At 41.6% G+C, this 24,250-nt stretch overlaps 1 pseudogene; it reads right to left on the reverse strand.

Moving 5' to 3' along the window:
- Positions 1 to 1,803: 1,803 nt before the first annotated feature.
- On the reverse strand, positions 1,804 to 23,156 carry LOC148865900 (THO complex subunit 5B-like; annotated as a pseudogene).
- Between the last annotated feature and the right edge of the window lie 1,094 nt (positions 23,157 to 24,250).

The following is a 24,250-nucleotide window of genomic DNA, read 5'->3' on the forward strand; positions in this document are numbered from 1 at the left end:
TAACTATTCTTGGTATGGTTACGTGTACCTAATGAGACATAAGTCTGAATCCTTTAGAAGTCGAAAAACAGTTAGAGAGAGAAATTAAGACCCATCGATCAGATCGAGACGATGAATATTTCTTTGACGAATTCAATGACTACTTAAAGAAAAATATGATTATATCACAATTGACTCCTATTAGTAATAACCACACATGAAGCAAGGAGCAAAAAGTAAGATAATAGGAAGTGATAAAGAGAGAGCATTCCCCTCACACTATTATTATAACCTTCCAATGCGTGCGGAACATCGAACGGTACAGGAGAAGGTGAACAGATGCCAGTACAAAACCCAAAATGATTCATAGAAGAGAAGTAACAATGGTAATTTACAAAAAAACACCCTTTAAAAGCGGGATAAGATGGCGCATTTATTCAAACCTAACGCTACGTGTGCTGCCGCCACTTTAATCATCGTGCCACTAAAAACCCTGCACGAGTGTTCAGGTCCTATTAATTACCGCTTAATTAACAAAAATACCGCTAGTTATGCCCGCCACGCGAGCACTGCCCAATAATTGCCCCAACCTCAGTGACGGCCCCCGAACCATCAAAAAGAGGGTTTTCGATCGAACGGCTTACGAGCAACCACGCAAGGGGGCTCCGCCCCACTGAGCCATTTACAACGTCAGGGTGACTGAAATTCAGACGGAATCATCCCCAACCGCTAGGGGAGCTGAAACTCACAGACAGAAAAATATCTTTCCCCCTGTAGTTCTTTGCCAATTACCTTCCCACCCATATCCAAGAGGGGGCTAAAATACAAACAAGTCTACTTACCAGAAAAACCACCACTCGATCTGCTGTAAAAGTCACTACGCCCATGGTATCACATAATTATGACTGAATTCAACAAGCTTCAAAGTTACATGCGATTAGGTTTTAAGATACAAAATGATGAAAATAGCAATAACTTATTTATAAAGTAGATAGCAGATATAATTACAGCATTTCATCCAGTATTAACTCAAGATGACTACAAAATCAATACATGTACAAATTTCATGAAGCAGCTCACCCCTTCCTTATTGACACTATATTTTCCAGCACGGGCCTTTGAGCCTCAAATACCTTTAGCTCTTTCACCTTTGCTTCATATTCGGATACCAACTTGTGCTGACGACCGCATTCTGCCACTGGAGCTTTTAACTTCTTGGTAGCCTTAGCGAGATTCGCGTCGGCCGCCATGATACGAAAGCACGAAAGCATACATCCCTCAAATACCGACCAAAATCCAATGGAGACCCTCCAAAACCAACCTTCCAGAACACATGCCCCAGCAAGACAACACGCTCATCAATTTGCCCCTCGTGAAAACCAATAGCAGAAAAACATTCATAGGTCTTCAACCACTAAGTGAAGACAAACCACGACAGCTGATTGAATGGAAGATTCATAATATCGTACATCACCGTCGCAAGCATATTTAAAGTAAAGCCCACAGCAATAGACAAGAACTCAAGAGGAGGTAATCAGCCACCTCGAATAATAGCCTCCGCAAATTTTGCCATAGATTTTGTCACCCGAAACTTGTCGTTTGAACAGATGCCCTAAACGAGAATGCAGTCCACAACTTCATACCCTAAAGGAGCTACGTCATTCTCAATACAATATTTCAAGAGTTCCTCACGGACCAACGTGAGCTCCACATTGTATGACAAACTCTTAATGATGCTTTGGAACCAACGACCTTGCTGACATTCACCACTCAAGGGATGGTAGGAACCTCAGTCTCCTTCTCTGACCTTCGTTGATCGAGTCATTACAAAAAGCAAGAACAAAGGAAAATTTGCCAAGCATATACTGAAATGCGGCAAGCGCAGTAAGAAGATAAGAGTAAATGGACAAAGTGAACACCGACGATGACATACTGCACCTTTTCAAGCACAACCCATCGTACACGCCGAGAATTACAACTCAATACTGAGGAAGACAAACCGGTGTGCCCAGACAAAACGTCATGGAGAAGTAGCTGACGATGGTTTACAAATACACCCTCTGAAAAGTGGGCCACAACAGCACATTAACTTCAATATAACGCCGCATTCGTAGCCGCCATTAAGACACTAAGTACCAAAATCATGCACGGGACATCCGTTACAGTATACCAAACGAGAAAACAATAATCATATCCGTAGCATGGTCATCACCCAACACCCATTTGGATACCCATCAACAACAAATGATGACGCCAGGCAACTCATCCGCCATATGCCAATACCATGCAATAAAAACAAACACTTATATTGTTACACCTCACACAGTAATTCACTATGTTTTGGCTAATTTTCTTCCTATCAATAGTGAAGGGGGCTAATACTCAATACTAACCCGCCAGGAAGAAACAACTTAGACAGTAATTCCTAGTGTCTTTTGCCAATTTTCTTTTTGTCAACAGTCAAGGGGGTTGAAACATACAAATACACTATAGTATTGACCATCGATAAAAGGCAAATCACCAAAAGACAAAGGGGCTAAACTGTAGAATGCAAGAAATTACCATTGCAAACACAAATCTACATAACAGAAAAATCCCCAAACCCAACGTTGTATAACTTGTGGTACGAAAGAACAAAGTGCTTATCGATAAGCTCCCACTTACTGATAATCAAGGGCTAATGTAAGTACATAGTGCTTGCTCAGACCCTCAAAGAACATTAAACATCAAGATTAATACCGCAAAGTTGTGTGCAAACAACCCATATTCAATCCCCATGCTACGATGAACATGCAACACACTATCAACCCTGTGATGAACTCATAACGCGTATCACAAAATTGTGATAAACTTACGGTCCATCGGGCCTACTCGGTACTTGAACCAAAGAAAACCATGATCAAACCCATCCAAGAGCCTTAAGCCTACTCAAGCATGCGATAAACCCCCGCCCACCAATGTTTGCAATAAACCAATGACTTATAATCCTACTCGTAATCCGGATCAAGAGAAACCTAGGCCGAACCCATGGTGAGGCCCACGTGCGCTTGAAGGCACCTGAAACCTACGACAGTAAAAGACGTGATGAAGCACCACGTGGAGTTTGCAAAACGGTGCCCACCAAGCGGTGACATCACTACCGCCACGTCAATTAAGTTAAATTGCATAAAAGGTAGTAACATACGTGAGTAATAAGGAATCTTGAGGAGAAAGAAAGCTAATCCTCGGGGAGATTCTCATGAGGCACGTGGCAAAACTCTAGTAGGGCACTTAATAATTGACAGTGGATCCAATATTCTCTTTCTTGATATATTGCAAATACTCTTATCTCCTACCTTTTAGGATCTTGGGATCTCTCCCATAAATAGAGGTTCTCTTCGTGTTGAAATTCATCCAATCCTTGGCATTTGTCCCCCAACACTCCCGAATACTCTTTCTCTCCAATTCTCCCATCTTCACATCCTTAATCCAAAAAGATCATTCCCCTATTCACAGGCCCTTCTTTGTCTTTCAAAGAGACCACTCCCTAACTGAGACTTACCCCTCCTACACCTCTAATTATCGGTCAAGTGCCTTTATAACTTTTAGAAGCAATCACTTGAATGCCTCTAGTTCTTTTTAGAGGCTTTTTTTTTTTGTCTTTAGAGGCATTTTTTGTTGCCTCTCTTGATGATTTTTCTAGTATTGATGTTATACAATTATTTATAATATAAATTCAAAAAAAATCAAAAAATTGAAGAATTAAACTAGTAAAAAACCAAACCAATCAGTTGGTTAACTAATTAGCTTTAGTTCAATTTTGATTTTTGGTTTTCCAAAAACGAAAGATCAAATTGGTTTGGAAAAGAGGTCCATAGTTCGTTTAATTGAACTGCAAGCACCCCTACTTTTAAGCTATGTAAAATTGTAATTGCATCTTTCCCTGGGGTTCCTAGAATTCCTTTACAAGACCCATAGATGAATAAATCCCTGAGATAACTCTAAGGTATTAAGCACGAACGTCCCCATATCCAAACCATGAGGTACAACTTGACATATCTCTAAAGTTTGTTTCCTTCCACATGAATTCACAATAGCATTTATATAAGAATGTAAAGGTAGCCTTCCATGGAAAGTATTTGACATTTTTATACTTAAATTTTTCCATCAATCTTTGTAGTTACATGCCTAATAAGATATATTTAAGTAGTTTAGTCAAACTACAAGGTATATTTAATTAATTAACCCTTAAATTTATTAAGTATGAATATAATTAGTGAAACTTAATGATAAGAAACAAAAATACCTTAAAAGAGAATTAGAATTAATATCTTATTTGCATTTTCTGCCCTCATAATAGAAAGGGACAAGATTCCAAAAAAAGGGTATTTTAGTCAAGAAAAAGTGAACAATTCTAAGATCTTAAATGTATTGCTTGTAGTCGTATAGATTTATATTTGGATGTAGTAGGTCCATTTAAAGGTAGTTTATTGTTTATAACTATATAAGAAAGAGGAGTGTGTGTAGAGGAGGCCAAGGTATGTCACCATAGCTTTAAGGCTCTATTCGAATAAGAGGCCCATTGACCAAATTTATAGTGTTCTTTTTTCAATAAGTCCTAGGTCCCATGATAAAGTTAGTTTTATTTACACAAGTATAACTTACCCATCTCTCAGGTGGGTAAATAACTTTTCCACCTATAGGGAAAGCTTATAAAATATAATGGGACAAGTTTACTATTTTTAACATTGGCCTTTTATGGGTTAAAAAGTTATTATGTTACTTGCCTAGAAATCAAAATAACATTGGTAAGTGAACTTACCCACGTAAATTTTACCTAGGAAATATTTACCTAGATAAGTGAACTTACCCAAATGATCAATTTATAAATGAATTAGGGCTGTCAATGGATCGGTTCTACTCAATTGGCCAAACTGAACCATTTGTATTGGTTTTGGTTCTATAATTTGTACCGTCAAGTCGGGTCCTATTTCAAGATTTGTGCCCTGATTGTTATTGGTTTGGGACCGGTTTTGATTGTCACAAACCGATTCAGACTCGAATCGATAGGTGCTGTGATATATATTTAATGGTTTCATGTAATATTAGATATAGTTTGGGTTAAAATTGTAAATACGATAAGCATAATACAAACTTAAATTGATGAATGCCCCAACCTTACTCTTTTCATTTTTTTAGACTAAAAGTGGCACCGCTGCACACCCAAGCCATTGGCAGTCCGTCTAGTCACCAAATGCAAGAACCAAGACAGATCTGAGAGACAAAACTAAGAAGAATGGAGACTCCAAGAAAAATCATTCATTCAATTGTTCAATGTTTTTTTTTCTTTTTTTTACCTTCAACATTCCATTGATCTAGCTGATTGAACCGCTCAAACCATCACCCATTAAGATTTTGGGTTTGGTTTGAGTAAAACCTAGAGAATGTCAAAAGACCATTTGCTTGGTCAAAAATGATTTGACCCAGACAATTGGATTGTTGACTTGTTCGACCCGATGACTGGGCTTTGGGTTGCATACTAACTGTGTATGCAAACTTCAGGAGACTATAATTCTGCACTATGATGTCTGATTGAGGTGATTTTTATTTTTTTTGGGTAGCTTCTCGAGACCTATGCATCCTAAGGTGACATAGGTGCCTTGCCCCATTATTTAAAAAAAAAACCTCTTTTTGCAACTTTTAATACTTTTTAGAAATAAAAAACTTAAAACAGAATTCAAAAACATAAATTAAAAATTAAATATTTCATATATTACATGTAAAATATAATTATACATTATTTATTGATAAAATACATGTTTATACATACCTACACACACATTCATTGTATGAATCAATAACACGTATTCATTGTTTTTTTCTTTTCTGCTTTGGCTATTTGGAACCAAAGGGGGAAGATAATCGGTCCAACCAGGCCAGACCCGATCAGACCGATTAATAATCGATTTGGTGCTGGTTTTGGTAGTTATAGTCCCGATAAGGTGTTGTTCAAGATTGGGACAACCTAATTTCTTTTTGATTTGGGACAGGTCTACCCTATCCCGAAGTAGACCAGACCCATTGGCAGCCCTAAGACAAACAAGGCCCAAATGCAGCCTTCTCTTCTTCTTTTCCTTCCTCATACATGTGAAAAATTAAAAGTAAAGAATTTCCTATAATAAAAAGACTTTTAAATCAAGTATTTTAGTCTCCAAAGTCCAATCATAATGTCGCATAATCTCAACGTACAAAGATGTATCTAAATCTATCAAGTAATTTTTGTCTTAATTTTCTCTTTTAAAATCTATTATTTTTCTTTTCTAATAAAATCATTTTTAAATCTCACTCTATTCAATAGTTAATATTTATTACATCTCCCCCACCAAATCTCTTATTTCCTCTTAAATATCATTGAAACTTCATTTTTAATAAAATATGGATATAAATTAGGTGAGTCTGATCAGATTTACCACTCCAACCCTGACCAGATTTCCATTCAATCCAGTGCATTTGCATGTATTTACTTGCTAATGACCCATAGAAACCAATATCAGCAATATAGAATTGAAGGGGTTATGTGACAAACCCGCATGGACTCAACCCGATCAGCCTTAAGTGGGTCTCGGATCGGATTCGGGGTATCCATAGTGAATCTAGCCTGTTGATATTGCAACATTCAAATATCTTTATATATTGTCTTGGTTTGGGGTATAGGTGTACCATATGGGTTCAGAGGTAAGCTAAAAGATCTGGATCTGGAGTGGTTCGATATACTACACATGGAATGATGGAATGAGGATTTCATACCCTTTCAACGAGGTAAGGTCCGGGTTGGTGTTGCTTGGGGCCATGTTCGGGTTGAACCAAATCCGTACCGCTGACATACCATTATCCCAACGTATAGGTAGGATTCTTTATAATGTCATAAAATCCCTGTAATTCATCACTCAGGACTCCTCATAAATAGATCACGTGGAAAGAATTTTAACCAACTACAACACACCTACCTCCTGTAAATGAGTGGTGTATATAGTACGGACTACAGACAGAAATGAAGTTTAAGGTAGGGATTCTCAATCAGACAAAAGTGTGGGCCATGGCCCATTTGATGATTTAGAAAAGTAGGCTCAATACAAATTTTTAAATTTTACTGCATATCAATAAACATTTAAAATGTCAAAAATCCCCATGCATCAATGCCTATTCGTGAATTGACATTAATTTTGGATGACAGCTACCCCAATTACCCCAATTGTATTTTGAGCCTAAAAATTCTGACCCTGTGCCTGAACCGTCATTCTCCCATGATGATGATTTGGGCCTGCATGGGTTAGACAAGATTTGGTAGTTTATAGATAATGAACCCTCCACAGTTGATGAAGTGGTTAAACTCAATATCTCAAGCTTCGATCTGAAAGGCGACATGATTTAGAAATCATGAAAAACTATCCGAGTACTTCCTCGGCTATACTTGTTGATCATTTATGATTCGGGCCCATGGGTCGGACGGAATTTGGCAATTTGCAAACATCACGGTTCACGGGTGGTGGGGCGTTCAACACGTCCACTGATCCACAGTTGATGAAGTTGTTAAACTCAATTTCTCAGCATTCATCAAATACAAGAGTTTCAAGAATTCAAAATTTTCTTTTTTTTGGGTAAAAGACTTAAGGTCTGTTTGGATCACAGTAAAATTGGAATTGGAATTCTACAGTCTATTCCCTTTACCTGTTTGGTTTAGTCTGGAATTGAAATCAAAATCAGAATTGTTTGGAATAGATTCTAATTCCCACGGGAGGGGGAGGGAATGGCCATTCCCTCATATAGGGAATGCCATTCCACGTGGAATGGAATTTCAATTCTGTCCAACCAAACAGTTGGAATCAGATTCTGGGCCCCTATTCCCGCAAACCAAACGGACCCCTAAACTCCCAAGTTTTTGGAAATTGACTTAAAGATACCTGAAGTTTTTGATTGGACTAAATATACTTATTACTGTTAAATTTGACAGAAATAATAAAATACAATTTTGCCCGCTTCGTTAATAGATTGAAAAGCAATATTGCTTGTTTCTTCATTACTGTCCACGACCTTTGTAACTCAAAACCAAAGGGATCCTTCCAGCCATCGCAAAATGTGTTACGGGCCCGGAAATAGGATCTCGTCACGGGTCGATCCACGAGGAAAACCTTCTGTTTTCCCTTGTTCCTTCCTGCTCTTGATGAACCTATCTTGGTGCCTTTGGTGATTTGTCCAAGAGATCACCAACTCTCTTAACTCACTTCTTAAACTGAATATTCGATATCCTCATTCAATAATGGGGTCTCCTTAAATAGGAGATTACAAGAGTCCTAATCAAAGGGAGTCTCCTTGCTGAATAGGGAGACTTCTAGTTTTGCCTTGCTGGTGGTGGTGGTGGTTCAGGTGCCTATTGCTACCGGTGGTGGTGGTTCAGGTGCCTATTGCTACCGGTGGTGATGGTACGTCTTCCCGAGGAATGCGCCCATAACATTACTCTCCTCCTGGACTACGAGCTTGTCCTCAAGCTTGAACTCTGGATATGTGGCGTGGAACTCTGCCAATGGTAGCCATGTGGCTTTGGCCGATGCTAAATTACACCATTCTACCAAGACTTCAACAGCAGCACCAACAAAGAGCTTAGCTGATTGATGGGGAAGTTCATTACCTGTATCATCAGGAAACAAGTTGCATAAGATGTTGTTCTGAGGTCCTTCTTTGGAGCCATCAATCCCAACACATACAACATTCAACTTCAATAAGTATTCAAACATCAAAGTAACCAGTTTTGTAGGCTTGTGATTTGAAACCTCATCATCATGTATATGAAGGATGATTTTAAGAGGATGAGATCGATAGATTCCTGATCGGTCAAGGTTCTCTTTTCTAGTAACCTTCTTTGGCCGCTTTCTCCTTCTTTGGCCCTCATCTTCCTCATCAGGCGCATCATCCTCCAACTTATTCATTTCTATATTTGTAGAAACACCATTGTCCTTAATTGCTTGCTGGTGGGCAAAGGCTTGAGCATCCTTCATGCTTCTTATAATTTCCAATTCAATACTCTCCCCAAATGCCTCCTTCTGAGCCAGTAATTGTGAGTAAATCACATAGAGTGGAGGTGGCTGTAATTCTGCTAAACTATGCTACTTTAATTTCTTTGTATGCAGAACCACTAGTTGGTGTTGGACAGGCAATGATACTTTCTTTAGAGATTTCGGAAGACTTGAAAGGAACTTCTTTCGGTGTGCAATGGTCTCCATAAGGCTTTTCTTGTGTTGCTCCAGTTTCCCATGATGTTTGCAGTGTTCTTTTCACTGGAAAAGCTCAAAATTAAGCCGCTTTAGCATCAGGTCATGTGCACTATCTTTTGATAGTACAAATCCTTTAATATCTTTAGGGGCTGAACTGAAAAACTCTTCCTCAGGCACAAGTTCAATATCTGGATACTTTGACTTGAAATCTTTGTGCACCTTTATGGCTTTCACAAAATGAATTTTCTCATACATCAAATTGTGGAGCTGCAATGTAGTGAAATCTACTGGTGCCTTAGCATGTTCTGTTTCTGCTTTAACACAATCCTCTTCTAGTAATATAGAATGATTTACCTTATCCCAATCATCTGTCCGTTGATTCCAAAAAAACTGCTTGCAGCGATACAGCTAGCCTAAGGGGTCTCCGTTGCTATTGTACAATGGGGATTCCAGCCTGCTGTACTTGGGGATGACTGCGGCTACCGGGGCGACGACCTACTGTTCGCCAGACGACTCCGTCAAGTCTGGTCGGTGGCTATTTGTGGTTACAGCCCCTTTTGGATTCCTCTCCCTGTTAGAGAAATACGATTCCAACAAGCGTCACAGCTTCCGGACATCATCTTTGACCTTACGAACCTCCATGCTGGTTTCCACGAGCCTATGCTCCAATTCATGGACCTTGGATGATAGTTGCTCCAGATCTCCCATAATGGTTGGCTCTGATACCAAGTTGTTATGGGCCCGGAAATAGGATCTCGTCACCGATCGGTCCACAAGGAAAACCTCCTGTTTTCCCTTGTTCCTTCCTGCTCTTGATGAACCTATCTTGGCGCCTTTGGTGATTTGTCCAAGAGATCACCAACTCTCCTAACTCACTTCTTAAACTGAATATTTGATATCCTCATTCAATAATGGGGTCTCCTTAAATAGGACATTACAAGAGTCCTAATCAAAGGGAGTCTCCTTGCTGAATAGGGAGACTTCTAGTTTTATCTTGCTAAGGATATGATAAGCTAATCCTAATCTGATAAGCTACTAACAATATAAGATAAGAGCAATAGAATAAGATAATAACAATAAGATGAGAACAAGCAAGATGATCTAATCTAATCTAGATAAGGCTGCTATTGCTGAATTGGGTAGGATGAGAATCATTGAATCACTGCTGCTGCGGGTGGTGGGTCAGGTGCCTATTGCTTCCGGTGGCAACGGTATGTCTTCCCGAGGAATGCGCCCATAACAAAATGCCATGCAAGAGGAAAGGGGATTGAAGAGAGCTATGTTTTCTGATAAAATATCATTTTTATTTAGGCTATGTTAGGTTCGGTGGGCGTTTATTGGAAAAACACTACTACATTAGCACCACTTACACTAGCATTTATTGTGCATGAAACCACTGTTTTGCTTCAACGTTTATCAAATAAACATTAAAAAACAGAAACGCTTGGGTTCATGTTCATGAGGCATTGGGGGAAACTTCAAATTCTGATTTATTGAAATAAAATGCTTACCTAGAGCATTGTAAACTGAGGTGGAAGGTAGCTTTATGGGATGTTACTTGAAATGCCCATGAAACATCCAACCAAACAACAAAAAGAATAAATGTTTAAAGTAATGTTTTTCAATTAAACATTTATCTGAGAAAAACCCCATCTATAACGCCAACTGAGCCAAACATATACTTAGTCATTTCTCTCTTTTCATGAAACCATAAAATAATTTCTTTGGTTTTGTGAATTCTACTTGCTGACCTGCTCTCACTTTTACTACCTTCCTGGACACCTTTCTCAACATCCCCTGCTTTAACTTATTTTTTTTCGTGTTCCTCAAACAAGTACAGGAATTTCTATTACAACAGTGAGGCAAGTCTTGGGAGAAAAATTCGAAAGGTGAATGGGGAAAATTTTAGTGGTTTCCATGATCTTTTCACATCCCTTTTCCATCTCCACCTTTGTGATTTCTTCTTCATGCAAGTATAGGGATCTCTTAAGGTCTTTTCATCTACATACAAGATTAGGGCAAGGCATGCCTTTTCATTTTGCATACAAGTATAGGAATTTCTATTACATGTACAACAACAAGGCAGGTCTTGGGGAGAAAATTTGAAAGGTGAATGGTGAAAAGTTTAGTGGTTTCCATGATCTCTTTACATCCCCTTCCATCTCCACCTTTTGTGATCTATCCTCATGCAAGTAAGGCCATGTTTGGTTCAATTGTCATTCTTATGGAAAACAATGGGTAAAAATAGGCAGAATGAGAAAATATTGCTACGAACCAAACACTTTTTCCTAAAAATGAATTCTTTTTAGACTGACAAGTGTTCTTTGTTGCTCATTTTCATTCTTCAAAAAAAAAAAAAAAATTGTTCTAGTATTCTCAAACCGCTAGCCTAGGTCTCCAAGAATCAGTGTTTACCAATTGGCATAGATGTTTTGTAGAAGAACTTTCGTAAAAGTACTTTTGCAAAAATGCTTTTATAAAAGTAATTTTGTAAAAGTGCTTTTATACTTCCGTAAAAGTGCTTTCATAAAAGTATTTTTGTAAAAGTGCTTTCGTAAAAGTACCTCCATAGTGTTTTCGTAAAAGTAATTTTGTAAAAGTGCCTTTACAAAAGTACTTTCGTAAAAGTGCTTTAATAATGAACTTTTATAAAAGTGTTTCAAAAAAAGTGCTTTTATAAAAGTGCCTTCCTAAAAGTGTTAGACAGTTTTGTATGCCCTTAGCTTCAATCAAAATTGATGTACTTTATGAGTTTATTGTAAATGAATAAAAGTACATATTTGATTCATGTTCCCGTGGTATGTTTCTGTGTATTACCCTTAAACTGGACACTTATTGAGACTCGTGTTAGTTTTGAATGTTCACAGCGAGTGGGTCGGTCTGGGGAGACTTATCCTGATAAGGCTGACACTGTGGTGCCACCAAGTCGGTTGGGGTGGCTTGTCTCAGCTATCGGGGTGAGACCCTAGGCACATACAGTGTGGGATTAATTGAATCTTTGAACTGGACCAGATTTCCAGTATTGCCTTGGACCTTGGAGATTGATGGGCAAAACTGGAAAGTTACACCCGACCCCTAGACTCGATTATGATACTGCACTAGGTGTCGGATCGGGCTGTCTTTGATGTACCAATCAGTGAGATCCTTAGCGGGGGTCAAAACCTGGGTATGTTGGGACAATCCGAAAATTCATCTGAGTGGGTGATCATAGTGACAGGATCAGCCCCTTTGTCAGACAAAGGTAATGATCGGGGATGCACTCTCATTGTTGGAAACCAAGACTGCCGGTAGCCGATTTCAACCGTTGAAATTTGTTTTTGCAAAATATATTTTATATGAGATATAAAAGTATATATATTATGGTTTCTAAAATGTTTGCAAAAAGGGTTTTAATTCCTGGGATCCATATAAGTGGAGAGTGCACCACTGTTCCTTGCAGCCGAGGGAGAGGTCCTCTCTTGTCGGACAGTGTATGATCATTATGGGCTGAGAGGTTAAGTGTAAGACCATTGAGGATAATACCTGATGGGCTAATCTTGCATCTGCCCACAGTCCCTGGGTATTATAAGGTGGCTTGACCCAGGGACCACTTAGGGTAAGTGTTGGGCCCATAGAGCCCATTTGATGGGTTTCAGGGGGTGCATTGCCTTTAACAGTGTATTCGACTAGGCCTTGTAACAAAGGCTGGGCCAAACCCATGTGGTTGATGTGTAGATCAATGCTTGGGTCCCACGCCATACAACGAAGCCCAACTGGGCAGCAGTTAGGAAGGTTAAGTGAGCACATAAGCTTAATGGGCCTAAAGCCCATTTCGAACTGGGCTATTAATTTAGTTAATTAAAGGGGCGAATTCTGAGATGGATTAGCAGTTAGGATAGGGTCTTAATCCTATCCACTCAGAGAGTCTAGATCTGAATGTGATTCAGATCTAGAAACCTCCTAATAAGATTAGGATAAAGCTAATCTAATCTACAGATAAGATAAGGGTTTATCCTTATCATTAGAAGAGAAGGCTGATCCAAATATGATTTGGATAAGCACCTCCTAATGGGATTAGGAGCTGATCTTTTCAAGTTAACAAAAGGAAGGAGGGGGCGGCAGCCTTGAGAGAGACCAAGAAACACATCAGATCCTCTTTAGTGCTGAAATCAAGAAGAGAGAATTCTGCACCCTGCGAATACTCTCTTGCTGTCTCCCTGCTCTTGCTGCCCTGTTTGCTAGTTCGATCTCTAGCTATGGGAGAAGTCAAGATTGGATCTTGACATTAATTCTTTGAGAAAGGATTGAAAAGGAAGCTGTGCTCACGTTCCATCCTGCTGTTTCTTGCGAAAGACAGAGTTCTTGGGGAAGAACACTGCTGATTCTGCTCCATCCTGCACTGCGCCATCTTCAGTGGGAGCAGTCTTTAGATCCTTCCTTGGGCGTGAACACCTTCATTGGGAGATATTGCTTCTCCGTATTAGGTATCATTCTCTCCCATTCCTTTCGGTTCAGATCTAGTTCAGTTTAAGGTTCAAGATTTATCCTTGAAAATATGATTTTCTAAATAGGGAATGTGATTCCCAGTTGAAGGGAGAGAAAATTTTTTTGAAATTCGCCCCTTATTCCGCAATCTTTGGGCGTCCATGTGATGGATCTCTCAACCCTTCAGTGGTATCAGAGCCAGGTTCAAATCTTGAACCATTCTGTTTCAGATCTGAACCTACGCAATTAGGGAGAAGGCGTTCTACCCAATTTGCGCAGATTTGGTTTTGGGAAATTTGTTCCCAAAACAGTTGGGCAAATAATCTGAAATTAATTTTAAATAAATCTGATTATTATTTAGAATTGTTCTTTATAATTTTCTTGATTTATGGGCTGTTCGTACAAGAGGAGATCGAATTCTTGGTTTGCGCAGGGAATTTGCAATTTTGCAGTTCTTGACTTATTTTGGGTTTGTAAATAATTTTTTTTATTTTATAGACTCAATGTATAGGTATTCGATCTGATGTAATTATTAATGAAAATAGGATTTCTATTTATTTTATTTTGGATCGAAGATGGCGGCGCAGAGAAGGAGATTTCGCAGATAAGGGAAATGCTATCTACGATTTGCAGTTTATGAAACTGCATTTCTGTGATCTAACCTCTGTTTTGCAGGAAGGATTGTGCGAACAACCCTGTTTGGCTGATTCTTGTTTTTCCTTTTATCAGTATTTAATTTCAGATTATTTTCTTCAATTAAGGATTTAATTAAAAATCAAACACTAGACCCATTCAAACCAAGATTGGTTCAAAACTGTTTGGACCAATTCTAGGGTTTAATCAATGCTGAATGTCAGCCCTAATTTCCCACTAATGGGCCTAAGGATTGATATTTAATTAAATGGTTAATTCGGCCCAGCTTGTAAAGGCCCAGTTTTAAATAGTTAAAACTACAAAAGCCCATTTCAAAGGATAAAGCTATATGAGCCGAACTGGGTAACCCTAATTCAGCCCATATACCTAGATAATATTAATGGTTAATATTATGGAATTTTAACGGGCTTCCAATGGGCCTTACAGATAATTAATTGATTGGATCAATTTATCCCTGCATGTGATGTATGGATGTGTGATGTGCTGCGTACATGGGCCATAAGTACTTGGCCCATGCTCATTCGATAGTGGCTCTTGCGCACACCATGGCTGAATGCACATCATTGCCATGGTGTCCCTTTTGGTCATTGGATGACTTCCCTCAGTGGTGGGCCCCACACCTCATCAAGAGGTTGCGTGCGAAACCCTAGCCGATTTAAGGCCCACCGAAATCTGGCTTTATGAAAGTCAGTGGGAGCCACTTTGGTTTGACGTAAATCAAACTAGGGCGTAATTTTGTTCCCTCCAGCTAATATGAGTGCGTGTGATAGGGAGATTCATATGATGAACTCTCTAAAGGCCTTCCATCATTAGCATGAGGATGGGTCCTTCAGTAATGAGGAAACGCACCAGAAAATGGGCTATCCATTTGCTGTTGGGCTTGTTTGAGTGTTTCATAAGATGATAGGGGCGTCATAGACCGATGTGGGAGGGGCTTCACTAGAAAATGGGAACTCTCTCATGGTACCTTGGCGTTCACGAATATGATGGGTAAACACTCACTGGACAGAAAGGTTTACCTGAAAATGGCTCTGAACCTTGTCTGACAGAGGCCAAAGGGAAAACTCATATGATGAGTGGATGTGATCCTTCACAGAAAGGTGGTGGGGTTATGCAGCTGAAACAGTTGGCTCCATGCACCCTATGTGATTTCCCACATTTCCAGAGACAACCCGTAGTCTCCATCACTGAGAGAGGAGGGAAATCTCAGAGATGAATAAATGGAAATGGATCATAGATTAAAATCCATATCTATCAAATGAACATGAATCAAATTAGGTTGTGGACTGATGTTTGCTCTTTTATCAGAAAATGGCAAACAGATCTTTTGCAAAACTACTTGATGACAACAAGTTGAAGGGCCCAAACTATGCTGATTGGTACAGGAACCTTATGCTGGTCCTAGCTTCTGAAAAGCTGGACAAAGTGGCAAAGAATCCTACCTCGGAGCGTCCGGGTGATAGGGCTTTTGAGGCCCGAAGGAGAGACTATCAAGAATGGGAGGAGAAAAACTCCCTTGCCCGGTGTTACATCATTGCCTCCTTAGACAACCCGATACAGAGGCAGTTCGATCAGATTGAACTTGCCAAAGACATATTGGACAGTCTCTGGACAATGTATGAAGAGCAGAATTGTTCTACTCGACAAAAGGTCTTGAAACAGTTCATGACCGCACAAATGTCCAAGGGTCAACAAGTTCACGACCATTGTCTTCGGATGATGGGATACATCAACGAACTGGAGGCTCTTGGATCTGGGCTGGACCTTGCTACTCAGATAGATGCTATCCTTAACTCTTTGCCTCCTTCCTTTAATCCGTTCATCATGAACTATAACATGAACAAGCTGAATGTCAGCTTACAAGAGCTCAACAATATGTTGCAAAGAGCTGAAGAACTGATTAGAAAGGATGAGCCTGTAGCCATGCTTGTTGAAGCTGGCAAGACAGGCAAGAGAAAGAGGAAGGCAAAGAAGCCTCAGAAGAAAGCCACTAAGAGCAAGAAGCAGAAGAAAGACAAAGCATCGGATGCCTGTCACTTCTGCAAGAAGACCGGCCACTGGAAAAGGAATTGTCCTGCCTACCTGGAATCCAAGAAAGGTAACTTCGAAACTTGTGTTATAGAAACCAATTTGTTGGTAGCTTCTGCTTCCTGGTGTATTGACTCTGGGGCTTCGACTCATGCTTGTAACTCACTGCAGGGGTTCAAGGTAAGTAGAAGGCTGAGTGAAGGAGAAGTCACACTTTTCTTGGGGACTACTGCAACTGTTGCAGCCGCGGCCATAGGAACCGTGGAATTAATTTTTAGAGAAGGAATAATTGTACTGAAAGACTGTCTTTATGTACAAAATTTAAGGAGAAATTTGATTTCTGTCCCAAAACTGTGTGCAAATGGTTATTCTGTCTTCTTTAGTAATACGATTACTGTTAAAAGAAACAACAGATTCATCGCATACGGGGAACTGGAGAACGGTCTCTATGTTCTACATCCTTCTCTAGAAATTAACATAACCGTAACTACGTCGGCTGAAATCCCTAAGAAGAGAGCTCGTGATACAGTTATTCCCACGTGTCTGTGGCATTATCGACTTGGCCACATCGGTGTTGACCGAATCACAAGGTTGGTAAAGGATGGTCCTTTGGATTTTCTAACTATAGAAGATCTTCCCACTTGTGAGCCTTGCCTACAAGGCAAGATGACGAAACGGCCATTTAACAGTAAGCCTGAAAGATGTACGGGCACACTTGACCTAATACATACTGATGTATGTGGTCCCCTGAGTGTTAGGACACGAAATCAACACGTGTATTTCATCACCTTCACAGATGATTTTTCACGATACGGTTACGTGTACCTAATGAGACACAAGTCTGAATCCTTTGAAAAGTTCAAAGAGTTTAGACAAGAGGTCGAGAAACAGTTAGGGAGAGAAATTAAGGCCCTTCGATCAAATCGAGGTGGCGAGTATCTCTCTGACGAATTCAGGGACTACTTAAAGGACAATGGGATAGTATCACAATTAGCTCCTCCTGCTACACCACAACTTAACGGTGTTTCGGAGAGGAGGAATAGGACCTTATTGGATATGGTCCGGTCGCTTCTCATACACTCAGAGTTACCCACATCCTTTTGGGGTTACGCATTAGAGACTGCGATTTATGTGCTGAATCGGGTTCCAACCAAATCGATTCCAAATACTCCATATGAACTTTGGACCGAAAAGAAACCAAGTGTCAGACACTTGAAGATTTGGGGTTGTCCAACACACGTTAAGAGAACGAGTGCAGACAAGTTGGAATCCAAGACCAGCCGTTGCCTATTTGTAGGCTACCCAAAAGGCTCTGTAGGTTACCTATTCTATGACCCAAGTGAGCAGAAAGAGTTCTGCAGTCGTAATGCGCAATTCTTGGAAACTGACTATATCCTGGACACCCATCGTCAGGAAGTTGTTCTTGATGAGGAGAGCTCAGGAGCAGTGGGAGATGTCCCACAAGTTCCAGGTAGTGACCAACCTAGAAGATCCACTCGGGTATCCAGGCCACCAGTCCGTTATGGTTATGACCATGATAGTTTCCTGGTGGAAACCTTGACTAGTGAGGAGGATCCCGTGACTTACACGGAAGCTATGTTGGACATAGATTCCCAGAAGTGGATGGAGGCCATGAGAGCAGAGATGAACTCAATGGAGACCAATGGAGTCTAGACTCTAGTAGATCCGCCCTCTGGGGTAAAAGCAATCGGTTGCAAATGGATTTACAAGAGGAAGAAGGGCCCCGATGGTAAGGTTGAGACCTTCAAGGCTCGTCTGGTGTCGAAAGGGTACACTCAGAAAGAGGGCATCGATTATGAGGAAACCTTTTCACCTGTGGCCATGCTTAAATCCATTAGGATCCTGCTAGCTGTAGCAGCATACCATGATTATGAGATTTGGCAAATGGATGTCAAAACTGCATTCCTGAATGGAGATCTTACTGAAGATATCTATATGCAGCAGCCGCAAGGCTTCATTGCTGCAGGTTAGGAAAACATGGTATGTAAACTTAATAGATCCATTTATGGACTTAAGCAAGCTTCTAGAAGTTGGAACATCCGTTTTGACTCTGCCGTCAAATCGTTTGACTTCGAGCAGAATCCGGATGGACCTTGTGTCTACAGGAAGTACAGTGGAGATAAGGTTACCTTCTTGGTTCTGTATGTAGATGACATTCTACTCATTGGGAATGATGTAGGTATGTTAACTACGGCGAAAGTATGGTTATCACAGCAATTCTCCATGAAAGATCTTGGAGAAGCCTCCTATATACTGGGTCTTCGACTCTATAGAGATAGATCGAAGCGGATAATAGGATTATCCCAATCTGCCTACATTGACAAAATAGTCAAAAGATACAGCATGAAAAACTCCAAGAAAGGAAATGTTCCTTTCAGGCACGGAGTCACTCTCTCCAAGAAGATGTCTCCCAAGACTTCTGAGGAGATTGATGGCATGAAAGACGTTCCCTATGCCTCTGCCGTAGGGAGCATCATGTATGCCCTGCTGTGCACTCGTCCTGACATAGCTCAGGCAGTGAGTGTAGTAAGCAGATTTCAGGCCAACCCAGGGTAGGAGCATTGGACTGCTATGAAAAACATACTTAAGTACCTTCGAAGGACAAAAGAGTTTTGTCTAGTATTCGACGGTAGCTCACTACAAATCCAAGGGTATATAGATGCCGATTTTCAGTCAGACCTAGATGATAGAAAGTCTACATCTGAATATGTTTTCATGATAGGATCGTGTGTTGTTTCCTGAGTGTCAGCAAACAGGGGTCCTAAGTTGCAAATTAATAGTCCACAACCCAAGCCGAGCGCATTGCCGTAAGTGATGCTGCCTTATGAATGAAGGTATTCATTCATGAATTTGGAATTCAGCACATCACCCATTCCATTGTTGTATGACAACACTGGACCTACGGGAGGATGATAGCAAGAGGTAGCATCAGCGGAGAATGTGGTAGACCCATTCACTAAGCCACTGACACAGAAAGTGTTTGAGAACAACGTGGAAAGCATGGGACTCCGGCTAATACCTGATTGGACCTAAGTGCAAGTGGGAGCTGTTAGACAGTTTTGTATGCCCTTAGCTTCAATCAAAATTGATGTACTTTATGAGTTTATTGTAAATGAATAAAAGTACATATTTGATTCATGTTCCCTTGGTATGTTTCTGTGTATTACCCTTAAACTGGACACTTATTGAGACTCGTGTTAGTTTTGAATGTTCATAGCCAGTGGGTCGGTCTGGGGAGACTTATTCTGACAAGGCTGACACTGTGGTGCCACCAAGTCGGTTGGGGTGGCTTGTCTCAGCTACTGGGGTGAGACCCTAGGCACATACAGTGTGGGATTAATTGAATCTTTGAACTGGACCAGATTTCCAGTATTGCCCTGGACCTTGGAGATTGATGGGCAAAACTGGAAAGTTACACCCGACCCCTAGACTCGATTATGATACTGCACTAGGTGTCGGATCGGGCTGTCTTTGGTGTATCAATCAGTGAGATCCTTAGCGGGGGTCAAAACTTGGGTATGTTGGGACAATCTGAGAATTCATCTGAGTGGGTGATCATAGTGACAGGATCAACCCCTTTGTCGGACAAAGGTAATGATCAGGGATGCACTCTCACTGTTGGAAACCAAGACTGCCAGTAGCCGATTTCAACCATTGAAATTTGTTTTTGCAAAATATATTTTATATGAGATATAAAAGTATATATATTATGGTTTCTAAAATGTTTGCAAAAAGGGTTTTAATTCCCGGGATCCATATAAGTGGAGAGTGCACCACTGTTCCTTGCAGCCGAGGGAGAGGTCCTCTCTTGTCGGGCAGTGTATGATCATTATGGGCTGAGAGGTTAAGTGTAAGACCATTGAGGATAATACCTGATGGGCTAATCTTGCATCTGCCCACAGTCCTTGGGTGTTACAAGGTGGCTTGGCCCAGGGACCATTTAGGGTAAGTGTTGGGCCCATAGAGCCCATTTGATGGGTTTCAGGAGGTGCACTGCCTTTAACAGTGTATTCGACCAGGCCTTGTAACAAAGGCTGGGCCGAACCCATGTGGCTGATGTGTAGATCAATGCTTGGGTCCCACACCATACAAGGAAGCCCAACTGGGCAGCAGTTAGGAAGGTTAAGTGAGCACATAAGCTTAATGGGCCTAAAGCCCATTTCGAACTGGGCTATTAATTTAGTTAATTAAAGGGGCGAATTCTGAGATGGATTAGCAATTAGGATAGGGTCTTAATCCTATCCACTCAGAGAGTCCAGATCTGAATGTGATTCAGATCTAGAAACCTCCTAATAAGATTAGGATAAAGCTAATCTAATCTACAGATAAGATAAGGGTTTATCCTTATCATTAGAAGAGAAGGTTGATCCAAATATGATTTGGATAAGCACCTCCTAATGGGATTAGGAGCTGATCTTTTCAAGTTAACAAAAGGAAGGAGGGGGTGGCAGCCTTGAGAGAGACCAAGAACTACATCAGATCCTCTTTAGTGCTGAAATCAAGAAGAGAGAATTCTGCACCCTGCGAATACTCTCTTGCCGCCTCTCTACTCTTGCCGCCCTGTTTGCTAGTTCGATCTCTAGCTGTGGGAGAAGTCAAGATTGGATCTTGACATCAATTCTTTGAGAAAGGATTGAAAAGGAAGCTGTACTCACGTTCCATCCTGCTGTTTCTTGCGAAGGACAGAGTTCTTGGGGAAGAACACTGCTGATTCTGCTCCATCCTGCATTGCGCCATTTTCAGTGGGAGCAGTCTTTGGATACTTCCTTGGGCGTGAACACCTTCATTGGGAGATATTGCTTCTCCGTATCAGGTATCATTCTCTCCCATTCCTTTTGGTTCAGATATGGTTCAGTTTAAGGTTCAAGATTTATCCTTGAAAATATGATTTTCTAAATAGGGAATATGATTCCCAGTTGAAGGGAGAGAAAATTTTTTTGAAATTCGCCCCTTATTCCGCAATCTTTGGGCGTCCATGTGATGGATCTCTCAACCCTTCAAAAAGTGCTTTTATAAAAGTACTTCCATAAAAGTGCTTTAATAGAAGTACTTCTGTATATAAAAGTACTTCTATAAAATTGCTTTCGTAAAAGAGAGCTTTCATAAAAGTACTTTTGTAAAATTGTTTTCGTAAAAGTACTTTTGTCAAAGCACTTTCGCAAAAGTAAACATTTATGGCAACAGTTTTAGAGATAGATTTTCCTCATAGGATGAAATGAGTAAGGGGGCATGATTATTTTTTATGTTGTAGGCTAGTTGGGCTGATTTTTCATTCTAAAAAGAATGTAGCCCTTTGTCACGGGGGTAGTTCTACAACGGAAGAAACCCGTGCGACGTCCAGGCCAAGGTAGGCTAGGACAAGCCTTTATGCGCTTAGAGGCTAGGAGTTGCCCGATGGGATGGCTCCACCAAAGTCGGTAGCACTGAATCATGACCTCAAGTCCAATGGCTGAGGCACTCTGCTGGCTCAAACTGGTCCATGGATGGCATCGCTTACATGCTAAAGGGGGATGACCATAATGCAAGGCGACTATGCGCCGGAGAGGTGACTGGGCACCGATGTGATGGATCTCTTGTATGCCGATGATGACAGGAACCTGTGTGCCATGATGATAGGCAACCGCCTGAGTCGGAACACACCTGTGTGCTAGGGGCAACGGGATAGCTCAATCAGCTTGGGCAAGGGGCTGGCAAGGTGAAGGGTCATGCTTGAGCCAGGCCCGCACGCCAAGCCTCCCTTGAGTGTCGGCAGTGCAGTGCCGGTCCAACACTGTCCCCATGAGCAAGTGTGCGCCCATGAGGAACCCTAGTAGCCATGCTAGCCATTAACTAGGGCCGCCCTGCAATGGGATGATGGTCTAGGAGTGCCAAGGTTAGGCACCCACGGAGGTTGACCACCCCTCCTCAAAGAGTACATTAAGCTTTTGGTGGTATGCCTGAAGATAACATGTATTCTCCTAAAAATCTTACAAGCAAAAATGACAGTTATGTCCCTAACGTAAGCCTGCCAAGCGTAGGCAAAGCTAAGCTTGTGTCAGACCATAACAAGCTCCCCCACTCAATTCATTATCATCCTCGACAATGACTCTTTCCATGAATGGACGTCTATATCTTGTGCCATCATCTATTTTGCCAGTTCCAGGGCTCACTTGGCCAACCGGGTCTTGCCTATGTTGGTGTCCATTTATGGGGACGGAACCATTTCACCATGCTGGCCTGCTTGGACTTCACCCCCTAGTGTTGAGGTTACTCAAACCGCGCAATGGCTATGCCGTTGAACTGTGAAAGAAGGGCCCTCAAAGAAATGTGTGTGGTGCTTCGCGGAGGTCCGCCCCATGTATCATCTTACCTCAAGGCTCAACTATCTTCTTGGTAGCTTTTCAGTGATGCTACCGAACACGCTGATAGGTCTACTCCTCATGTTGGCGATGACCTGGGTACCCTTTCACCATGCTGGCCTGCAGACTTCACCTCGCTGATTCGGGTTACTCAAACCTAGCCATGGCTTATGCTCTCTGGGCCCTCGAAACTACGCTTCGACTCGGGCTACATCTTCACTCTGAGGGGGTCCCATTGCTGTTGGAGACCTGACCGCAATCTGTGTGAGCGGTGGCAACTTTTACCCATGATGTTGTCAAACATGCACTCACCTTGTGATGAGCTATTGCTGCTGCAAGTGATCCACCTGATTGAACTGAGCATATCCACCTGATACTTTACCGGTGCAGGGCCGCCATGCTTCAATGGCCAGTGTACCCACATTCCTATCAAGGCTCACACGTCTACCCCTGCATGAGGACAACAACCAATGCATTTGCCCCCACAAGGGAAGCTGTTTTAGGGTCATTGGAATGGGGACACAAACTATGAATGGCCTCTCACCAGGCCTGATAAGAAATCTGCTCGATCCTGGGTGGAAGTGCCTAGGGACCGCACCCCACAAAATGCTGCTTGTCGTAATGACCACTTCAACTGGCTCTGGGCTAATCTGCTGAAAACCAACTGCGGCAGCAATTGGCTAGCTCGCTCTAATACCAACTGTCATGGGGGTAGTTCTATAGCGGAAGAAACCCATGCGGTGTCCAGGCCAAGGTAGGCCAGGACAAGCCTTTGTGCACTTGGAGGCCAGGAGTTGCCCGATGGGATGGCTCCACCAAAGTCAGTAGCACTGGATCATGACCTCAAGTCCAATGGCCGGGGCACTCTCCTGGCTCGGACCGGTCCATGGGAGGCACCACTTATGTGCTAAAGGGGGACAACCATAATGCAAGGCGACTGTGCGCCGATGAAGTGACTTGGCACCAATGTGAGGGGTCTCCTGTATGCCGATGATGACCGACACCTGTGTGCCCTGATGATAGGCAACCACTTGGGCTGGAACACACCCATGCGCTAGGGGCAACGGGATAGCTCAATCAGCTTGGGCAAGGGGCTGGCAAGGTGAAGGATCATGCTTGACCCACGCCCGCATGCCAAGCCTCCCTTGAGTGTCGGTAGCGCGGTGGCAGTCCAACTTTGTCCCCATGAGCAAGTGTGTGCCCATCAGGAACCCTGGTAGCCATGCTAGCCATTAACTAGGGCCGCCCCACAAGGGGATGATGGTCTAGGAGTGCCAAGGTTAGGCACCCAAGGAGGTCGACCACCTCTCATCAAAGAGTACGTTAAGATTTTGGTGGTCTACATGAAGATAACATGTATTCTCCCAAAAATCTTATAGGCGAAGATGACGGTGATGTCCCTAATGTAAGCCTGCCAAGCGTAGGCAAAGCTAAGCCAGTGTCAGACCGTAAAACCTTGGCAAGAATTTTGTAACCAAACACTCTAATGCTATTCATTTTTTCTCATTCTTGCCTAGA

The sequence above is a fragment of the Nelumbo lutea genome, chromosome 3 (genome assembly GCF_056320005.1).
Source record: "Nelumbo lutea isolate HS-2025 chromosome 3, American lotus-T2T, whole genome shotgun sequence".
NCBI lineage: Eukaryota > Viridiplantae > Streptophyta > Magnoliopsida > Proteales > Nelumbonaceae > Nelumbo > Nelumbo lutea.